Below are 11,117 nucleotides of genomic sequence, written 5' to 3' on the forward strand. Positions count from 1 at the left end.
AGGCTGATCATGGTACACGTCCAGACCTTTAGCCCTTGTCCTTTTGACCAAATTCCTAGACTCACACGGTCACCAATGCTCATTTCATCACTTCCAAAGGGATCCAAGATTTTAGCAATCCCCCTTACAAATTTTGCGGAGCATTTTAGATTACACACAGAATTGACTGGGGCATATTTCTATACATCCGATCACTTTATATTTCCTAAGTATTATTCTTTCTTCTGATTCTCATTTCTAGAGCATTAAAAATTATTCCTAATTATTTTATTCTACATCTGCAAATTTAATTTTGAAGGTAAGTATAGATTTTGGCTTCCCTTTTCTTAATGACTTTTCTTTAAAATTTCCCTATGAAAAAATATAAATGCAAGTGTGTGTGTTTGGGTATAAAACCCGAAGAATATAGCTTTGCCTGATCAATGATGATCAGATCATCATTTTAATGACATAGTAGAAATTAATTTTAGTCCCATTTGTACATATACCTCAAATATCTTCAAACTGATAAAGGCTAATTTAGTGGATATTATCATGTTCAAATAGGAGAAAAATGCAACATATATTAGGTTCTGAAATATATTGTCAGTAAATGCTATATATTTACTTTTTCATGTGTTTGTATACGTATGTGTGTGCTAATTTATTTACATACACAGAGAGACACATTCTATTAATATATTGCATCTAAATGGAGTAACAACATTCTCAAGTGTGCTTACTTTTGAAATATCTTACTTTATAGATTTAGCTTACAATCAGTATTTTTACATTTTCATTCTATATAGTGATAGAATTGAAATTCACACAAAATATTCTTTACATTAGAATTACAAGTAGAATTCTCTTAAAATAATTTGTTACTTGTTTGTACTATCACTATTTTATTTTTGCTATCTATTATTACTATTTGTTACTTACAGTAACTTTTTATTAAATATTTAGCCATTGTTTGTACAGCTGGCTTTATTAACTCTATATTAACGGCTTAAAATAGATAAAAACATGCTTCATTATTTGATATTAAATCAATGCAAATCAACTAGATTAAATGTTTTTCATGATTACCAACATATTTGACTCTTATCTTTGTCTATCAAGTAAGTTTAAGTACATAGTTTATTATTCATTCAGTTGGTAAGAAAAAAAAACTATATGGTTAATAAAAAAAAATTGACCACTAAAACAGTAAATATAGGAGCTCAATTTATCAAACCGACTTTCTCCTTTACAAAATTATTTGCTTGTGTAGACATAACCTCTGTTGAGTCCTGCAAATACAAATTCCAATAAAACCAAACAGAAGGGCATGCTGGCAAGAAGTGAGAATGGGATGACAGGGTGATGACGGAGAGTCAGGTGTGCAGAGTTCAGTCTCAGCAACCCTGTGGATTGGCTCTTCCAGGGATAAACAGACCCCCGGGTAAATGGCCAATTCACAATATCCAAGTCACATTGTGACACTTCGTTTATTTAGAGTAAGTTCCAGGTGCCATGTGCTTGGTTGTAAAATAATCATTTTGGGGGGCACATCCAATCTGCCGCTTTACCAGCTATGCAAACTCAAGCCAATTTTTTTGCTAAGTTTTGTTTTTCTGACAAAAATAGGAAAAAGACCATTTACATAGGGTACTTAATAGTGTGCCTAGCACTATATTTACCACTTTGGTAACTTTCAGTTTTATTTATAAGACATAGTAGTCATTAAAAGCATTTCTGAGTAGTTACTATGAAGAGAAATGAAAGAGAGGTTTATTTTTCTTTTATTTTTTTTAATATTGTGCCACATGCATATGTTATCTGTGCAACTAATTGTATTTTGAGGGGGGGAAATGACCTTAGATCAATTAAAATATTTCATGACATACTAAATAAAAATAAGTAACACAAAGAACAAAATAAATAGTACAATTGATTAAATTTTGTACAAAAAAATAGATATGCATTTCTCCTAGTAAAATATATAAAAATATAAGACTGAAATAGATACAAAATTCTCACAATTTTATTCTTTAGGAGGTACTGATAATGATTATTATTTATGTGCTCTTTTTCTTTACTAGTATTCTACTAATTTTCTGCAATATATATATATATGTATATATGTATATGCATCTACATATATATATATATATATATATATATATATATATATATATATATGTTTATACCATATACAGAATAAATAAACCAGTCTTTGAAAGTTTCATCACATCCCCTCATGATTATTTCACTCATTCTCACTCTCATTATTTTGCTATTTAGAAAATTTCGATCTCTGGCTCTCACTTGGGCTTTTGCCTCAGGCACAAACATTCTCAGCAACACATCATCTCCTAATGACCCCTCACAGTAGACTTATATAACCCTTTTGATCCTATTATCCCAACATAAGGACATTTTGCCAATTATTTGCTTTTCAGTGGTGAATGCTTTTTTCAAAATTGCTCCCTGAGTCAACAAAGGTGAAATAAATGGAGCCACCGGAAATACTGGTCTGTCCGTGGGATCTTCATCTGTCCGTTATATCTGGATGAATCCCCCTCTTTCAATATATGTGAAAAGAAAGGCATTCACAAATGCAATATGATCTGGAGGGGGATCAGAGAACGTTCTCTGCTTCCCTAATATTCTGAATGTCCCTGAATTCTCTCCTCTAGAATTTATATTAAATTGGTAAGCTAAGAGCATGATGAATGAGAGAAAGGGAAATGAGGTTTCCCTAAGATGGGAGAAGAAATCTCAAAAATTCCTGATTCCTAATTTCACACTCACATTGATGTATTATCATTCAATAAAAAGACGAGAGGATAATTAGAGAGAAAAAAAAAGATTTGTGTTTGGTTTTGGTTTCCTTGGTAAGTATTCCAGCAGAGGTCACTAGATACATGTAGAAAACCACTCTTTGGTTTTGACATTTCCCAACCATCCTGGAAGTCTTTAGGATTTTGAAGGCTTGATTGGCCTGATCCTGCATAACCAGGCATGTGCCATTAATGTATTTATATGTCCCTACTATGTGCTACTTACTACTCTAGATGCTGAATATATTTTCAATGGACAGCAGACAAGTTCCTCCCCTCATTGAACAAATAGACATTAATTATGTAAATTAATAAATAAATTATATTGTTTCAGATGCTGCTAAGTTTCTGAAGAAGAACTACAAAATGGTCCAAAGTGCCACTTCGATAGAAATTTGTGCCTTAGCTGGGGATGGCAAGGAAGACTGCTTGGGGGAAGTGATATTTGAATTGAGACACAAATAATGAGAAAGAGGCAACACTTGAGATGTGGAAGGAGTGACAGCAATGCCTTTAACACTTACAGAGACAGAAAGACCGATGTGCCTGGAGCCCAGAGCATAATGAGTGAGAGAAACTGGTGGTGAGGAAGCCAGAGAGGAGAGCAGGGGACACATGACAGAGAAGCTGGGAGACAGCTTGCATTTTATCCTCGTTGTGATAGGAAGTCATCAGATGGTTTTAAGCAGAGGAGTAATGTGACTGCCCAGAAGACAGAAATAGGATTAAAATTAAGAATTAAATATGTAGTCATAACCCTTGATTTTATGAAGTTTACATTGTGGCAGGGAAAGCCAGTATTAAAGAAGTAATTTAAGGACTTTGAAGGTGGCGAGTTATATACGGTGCTGGGAGAGTGTGTAATAATATAATTAATGTGATCTAGAATATTAAGAATGACTTATCCTGAAAAATAAAAGGCATACAAATGAGAAAGGCAAAAGGAAAAATATCAATATTTGAAGATAGCATTTTATTATATATAGGAAACACTAAAGACACCATCAAAAAAAGCTGTTAGAACTAATTAACTAATTCAGTAAAATTGCAGAATACAAAAATCAATAAGCAAAATCTGTTGTATTTCTATTTACTGAGAAAAATCTGTCAAAAAATTTAAGAAAAATTTTATTTATAATTGCATTCAAAAAATAAAATACCTAAAAATAAACTTAACCAAGGATGTAAAAGACTTGAACACTGAAAATGATGAGACATTGATAAAAGAAATTGAAGACAAATAAATGGAAAGATAGTCTATGCTCCAAGATTGGAAGATTTAATATTTTTAAAATACCCATATACCCAAAGCGATCTAAAGATTTAATGCAATCCTATCAAACTTCCAGTGGCATTTTCACAGAAATAGAACAAATAACACTATAATTTGTATGGAATCATAATCACAAAAGACTCTAGTAGCCAAAGCAATCTTGAGAAAGAAGTGCAATGCTGGAGGCATCATACTTCCTGATTTTAAACTGTATTACAAAGCTTTAGTAATAAAAAAATTATATTACCATAAAAACAGACACATAGATCTGGGAACAGGATAAAGAGCTCAGCAGTAAGCACACACATATAACCAATTAATTTAAGGACATGCAATCGGGAAAAGACAGTCTCTTTAATAAGTGGTGTTGGGAAAATAGGACAACCACATGCAAAAAAAGAAAGAAAGAAAAAAAAGAAAGACAACCACTATCTTATACCGTGCACAAAAATAAACTCAAAATGAATTAAAGACTTATACATAATACCTGAAACCATAAAAATCATAGAAAAAGAATTTTTAAAAAGCCCCTTGGCATTAGTTGTGGCAATGATTTTTGGGATTTAACACAAAGCAAAGGCAAAACAACAATAAAAATAAACAAGTGGGATTACATTAAGTTAAAAGTTTCTGCCCAGCAAAGGAAACCAATAGAATGAAAAGACAACCTACCAAATGAAAGAAAATATTTACAAATCATATATGTGATGAGAATTAACATTAAAAATAAGTGAAGAACTGCTGCTACTCAATAACAAAAATATCCCAAAGGATTCAATTAAAAAATGGGCAGATGATCTAAATAGACATCTAAATAGACATAAAAAACTCAAATAAACTTACTACTCATTATATGGGTTGAGGCAGTGGAGGAAAGTGTTTATAAGCCATTTAATCTTTAAATGACATGTAAACATATTATTGGCTTACAATGTGTTCAATATTAACATACAATAAAAATGCCTTCTTATCTATGTATATTACATAAAAATAATACTTATATGTAAAATTGGTCTTTTTAACTTTATTTTAATTGTTGACATTATTACAGATGTCCCCATCCCATTCCCCTTTGCCTACTTCCTTTTAACCTAAAAATATATCCTGCTCATATACCACTGAACTAACATTTATTAATAGCCTCCTTATAACAAGCATTGTGTTAGCATTTTTCTCGCTCCCATTTTTCTCATACTATTATTAAGAATAAAAGCAAAAGGTAATAAATCTTTAAATTTGAAGTAAGCTCATGATGTCTCCTTGCAAAGCCCTTGACAAATGTGTGTGTGTGTGTGGGTGTTATTTTTGTCTACTGATAAAAATATCCTGTGCATTGTTCTTAGAATTATATAGCTGATTAGAAATGTCTATGCAAGTGTTCTTCGTGGATTGAAAGCACCTGCTGCCTGGTATCAGGTGGGAGGCACAACTTCCAGGCGACCATCTAGTTCCTCATTGCTACGAGGACTTGCCCGGCAACCCTGAGTGTTTTGTAACGTGGGTAACCAAATGCATGTAATTCAAGCAAACAAGCGATAACTTGGGAAGTGAGTTTTCAACATCCCCTTGGGAGAAAAATTGCCTGTATTAATATTACTTAACCTTTCTACACTTCACGGTTTTCTATTTTTTTTTCTTAGAAAGCCGTTTTCACGCCAAACTAAATTTATCTAAGAATAATTTCACTACCTTTATGTCTGTTCTTCTCTGATCACTAGTAATAAAATTTCTTGATTGAAACTAAATTAAATCTGTCTTCTGAGGATGTAAGAATTTGTGTTTTTCTACTCCATGTCATCCCGTTAAATCTGTTGTTGTTTTACATTGTAAAGCCTATTCTCTATTATCTGCAGGCAAATACAATAATATAGGATATTTAAAGGGAATGGTGGCTCTTCCATCATTAACTTTTATGCTTTCAAGTTAATAATCTAGAAATAAGGAAATGCATGTCTTGATGCTGGATCCTGAAACAGTGCCTATTCAGAAAGAGCTTGTTTTATTGCATGGATTTGAAAAGAGACACTGAATTTACTTCTTAGTAATGCTTATTAGGTGGGATACAATGAAAATATCTTACCGGTACGTAGTGTGAGATTTATTAGAATCTCAAACTTTCTCAAGGGATAATTACTAAACCATGAAAAAAAAAACTTGGGAAACTGATTTCTATAAACAAAAGCATGTTGTTCTTATAATCTAATGACCTGGTTGGCACAGATTATCCAGCAAGAACACTAAAAAAAAAAATTAAAAAAATCATTATTAGAACATTCAGAATGTTTGTAAAGGACACTTGATGAAAGAATAAAGCTTTTTTGTTATTTTCCCACAGTGTAGGAGGCTGGCGGGGGTGGGGAGGAGAAAGTGAAACAAGAAGAGAATTTATCAGATTTCTGAAGAATTTAATGTTCTTATTTTTTACATTGAAAGCAATTAACATTTTTATTTTCATAAGCAATACAGTCACCTGCTTCATAAGCCTTAGAGTATAAAAATTATACCCTAAAATGCTCATCTGTTTGGATCTGATGACACTCCTCTTCCCCAACCATCACCTGTTAACTCTAAAGGTGCATAAGGTTTTTTTTTGTTGTTTTTATTTTTTTATAGTGTAACAGTTCCTAAATGTACAAATATTAAATATGCTCTTTCCCTCTCCATTTTTTTGTGGACAATTCTTTTTATTTATCACTATGTCTTTCTGAATTGATATGTGGCGACCATGCTCATATTTGTACTCTATGGAATATTATTTCATTGAATGAATAGATATGTTCTGTAGATGGGGGTTTCAATTGTTTAGTTACTAAACTTTAGTATATCTTTCTATTATAAACAGTGCCGCCTGGCTAAATGAACATATATATTGTGTTGTTCTTGTGCTAGGATGTAGGATTAACTCCCCAGAATGGAACTTCTGAATCAAAGGCATATACTTTGATAATTTGAATAGATATTGCTCAGTTGTCCTCCATAAGAGTTATATTAATTCATGCTCCTTGTAGCAGTATATAAGTTCCATTTCCTCACAGTTATGCTAATAGAATGTGTTATCCAATAATGAGTGTTTTTTTTCTATTGGGTGATAAAATGTATGTTTATAACTTACACTTCTCACAAATAAAGGTGAGATTTTTTCACATATTTCATAATAATTTGTGAATTGTCTTTTTTATGAATTGTCTATTTACATCCCTTTATTTTCCTATACATTTAAAAAATAATTTCCTAAGAAATTCCATGTACATTTAGCCTTTGCCTGTGATGAGTTGATATTCCCTCACCTCCAGTTCATTGTTGTCTTTTGGCTTTGCTTATGTTGCTTCTTCCAGGCAGGCAGCTGTTTTTGTAGTTGAATTGAATTGAACCAGTCTTCCCCCTACTTCGCGCCCCCTCCCCCCCTAAATTCAAGATAATAAAGAAATGTATCATATTTTCTTTTAGAACTGACATATTTTTCTCTTTCTGCTTTTAGTCATTCTTTTTTTCTAGTCATGCTCTTGAGTTATTCATAATTCTTTCCATTTGTCTAGACCTTCTTTTCAAAATCATCTCTATAAAGTATCTCAGTACATGAAGATTTACTTTCCAGAACTATCATTTTATTTTCTGCATGTAACCTCATTTATATCCTATTCACTACATTTTAAGTAAAGAATCTGACATTTTGATCATATGAATTTTAAGAAGTGCCAGGACTCTGCAAGTGTAACATTTGAACACACCTGTAATTCTCTGTGATTATCCTGAACATATAAATGTCATATTACTGCATTTCTATATGTTTCATTTCCCTGAAGACATGGACTATGTCTTCTGTCTTCCCACCATAGCAACTAGAAAAGTTATTTATACCAGACACTCAATAGACATTTGTTTACTGGCTAAGTTAATGTATGATAGCTTCTTCTGTTATTTAATTCCCTGCTTAGTTTTGTTCACATAGGCTGGTTTGCTCCCAAACTGCCCAAAGATTCCTCCTTTCTTTTATCTTCCCAGTTTTCTAAAGCTATGACTGTTTTTCTATATTGGAGTTTCAGCAATAACAGGAATCAAGTTGAGTCAGACATTAGAATAGAAAATATAATGGCTTTCCCTCAAAATATCTGTTTGTTTTTATTATTTTTAAATTTATCTTTATTGTTGAAAGTATTACAGATGTCTCCTTTCCCCTCCCATTGACTCCTCTAGCACCCCCATTCTAGGCCTTCACCACATTATTGTCTGTGTCCATGGATTATGCATAAATGCATACAAGTTCTTTGGTTGATCTCTTTCCACCCCCCGACACCCACACCTTCCCTCTGAAATTCCACAGTCTGTTCCATGACTCCATGTCTCTTGATGTATTTGTCCTTCAGTTTACTTTGTTCTTTAGATTCTACATGTGAGCGAGATCATAAGATACTTATATTTAAGTGAAAAACAAATACCTCCACTACAGCAGAATCCAGACACTATAACTAAAAGCATTTAATACCCAGCAATAACACGAAGTTGTGGAAAGGATCACAGATCGGGTGTCAGGATTCGAGGACAGTTATTATTTTTGTTTTTCCCACTATCTGATAACAATACCTTAATTTTTTTTCTGGAACCCATTTCTTCCACCACTCTCAGTTCATGGGCTTTTGATCCAAAGAAACCAAATCATCAGTGAGAACACTGCACCTCCCAGGCTGTGAAGACAGTTCGGGGATATGCCATTTGACTTGGTACGAACCAATAAGATGCAATGAGATATTTCTGGAGTTCCCAGGGAAGCACTAGGTGCGGATTTCTACTAGTCCTGAACATGAAAGGGTGACATTAAACTTGCTACAATTAACCACTGCAAGAACCTGAAAATCAAATAAATATAAAGAGGATAAAAACATTAGGGAGCTGGAGAAAATCTTGATAAATCTGGTGACATATTTTTGTTCCTGAATATAATCTTGCTTAATGTCAGTTCCATTTCTAGATTTTTGGTTGGGTGCACCAATAAGTCCTCTTTCCTTTTGGTTTGTTTTAACCACTTTGAAGATACACTAGAAAAAAAAAGACTTCAAACTTGCTTGTTTGCATCTAATTGAATCAAATCAGTTTCTCTTTTGTAAAATAGCATGGGTCAAGCTCACTTCCAATGCTAAAATTATATGAAATAAATCTCCTTTATGACTAGATGATCTATGTCAGTCCCAAAAAGTGTGATTTTCGCATTTTGGATACTGACCTATGGAATATCTGAATCCGTGGATTACCTGGTCAGGTGTCACTCTATTCTATTTGAAAGGAATGTGGGCAGTTTCATTCTGTTAGCCCAGAGAATAATTAAAGCGCCCTCAGTGAATATGTGAGAACTGTTTTTTCTTGATTTTTACAGCACCTTGTCTTGCAATTTATCATTCATGGCTCTCTACTTAATCAGATAAAAGGTTATTTGCTAACAGATACTTTCCTTATGGTTGATTATTCCCAATAAAGACAGAGTATCACTAAGAATTAGGTTTGGCTGGCTAGCTGAGAAAGATGGCGTGACAGGAGTTTATTTCCTCATAGTGTAAAGGCAATTTGGGTGCAGGCAGTCCTTAGTTGGCAGAGCTGCTCAATAAAAACAAGGATCCAGACTTCTCCCAGCTCTTAGCTCTGCCTCCCAAGGGTTTCACCTTTCTGCTCGTGGTCCAGGACAGCTAATAAATGTGAGATTATGGCATTCCCATACTTTGGTGTTAAAATGTCTATTAACAAGGGAATGTGTGGTTGGTTTTTTTCTGTCTTTATTTGGCAAAATAAAAAGTTGGCAAACTTAAGTTGAAGTCCCCATAGCTCCTTCCCCATAAGTACTCATTTTCCATCCCTGACAAAGTTTCAAATATTTTAAATGGGTCCATGAAAAGTCAAGCTTGGAAACAAGCAAAGCTGGAACAATGAATTAGAGGCATAAATGAAAATAACCTTTCTCCTACTTATGTCTGAATATGACCCTCATACCAAAAGATGGAGTCATTTTGGAAATGTGAGCTGAGAAAGGTACTTAGGAGATGCCTGACTCAGTCTCTCTTTCTGTAACATAGGAATATCTTTGTAATATGTTAGAACAGTGGTCGGCAAACTGCGGCTCTGTTGACTAGCGAGTTTGCACCACTGTCATATACTACCCCTGACCTCTTTGCACACCATATGCCACAATTGCCTAATCCTCACAGCTTCCAACTACACAGTAACATTTAGTTTAGTCCCGTGGTCGGCAAACTCATTAGTCAACAGAGTGGCAAACCTCGGCTCACGAGTTTAATGAAAGGATGATTTCAATATTGTTTTATGAACTCTGATATAAAAATGAATCTAGAAATAATATTTACTGCACTGTGTATATTGTGCTCAAGAGCATAGATTAAGAAGCTACATGTCTGGGAAGCTACATGTCTCCCCTTGGTGGCTCTGTGACCTCTGTGTGCCTATTTCAGTTTCCTCATCTGTAAAATGGGATTCAAATATTTACTTTAGAACAGGGATTATCAACCAGGGGTGATTTTGCTCCCCAGAGACATTTGGCATGTCTGCAGACATTTTTGGTTTACATAACAGGGGGTTAGGGTGTGTTGCTGGCATCTAGTGAATGCATACGAAGGATGCTGCTAAACAGCCTGCAACAGAATCACCCAGCACCACCTATCAATAGTGCCAACACTGATTTAAGTGATATAATATATATATACAGTACTTGGAAGAGAAACCACTATTCCAGTGTCAATAACTATTATGACCAAGCGTTGTGCTATGAGCCTTATTTTCTCATTTACACAACTCCTATTGAAGCATTACATCACTATTTCATAGATGAGAAAATTGAGGTTGGGGAGTAGGTACCTAACTTGCCCCAAATTATAATTAATCACTGATTGAATCAGGACAGAAATCAGGTTTAACTGAAAATAAATTTCATGTTTTTTACACTACCTAGACTGATCCCTAGTTTATAAATTAGTATCCTTGTCAAAGGAAGAATGCCTTAAGTTGACCTACTAAATCTCATATTATGCTATCTCTCAGTA

This window comes from Pipistrellus kuhlii, unplaced genomic scaffold (assembly GCF_014108245.1).
Source record: "Pipistrellus kuhlii isolate mPipKuh1 unplaced genomic scaffold, mPipKuh1.p scaffold_m20_p_3, whole genome shotgun sequence".
In the NCBI taxonomy this organism is placed as follows: Eukaryota; Metazoa; Chordata; class Mammalia; order Chiroptera; family Vespertilionidae; genus Pipistrellus; species Pipistrellus kuhlii.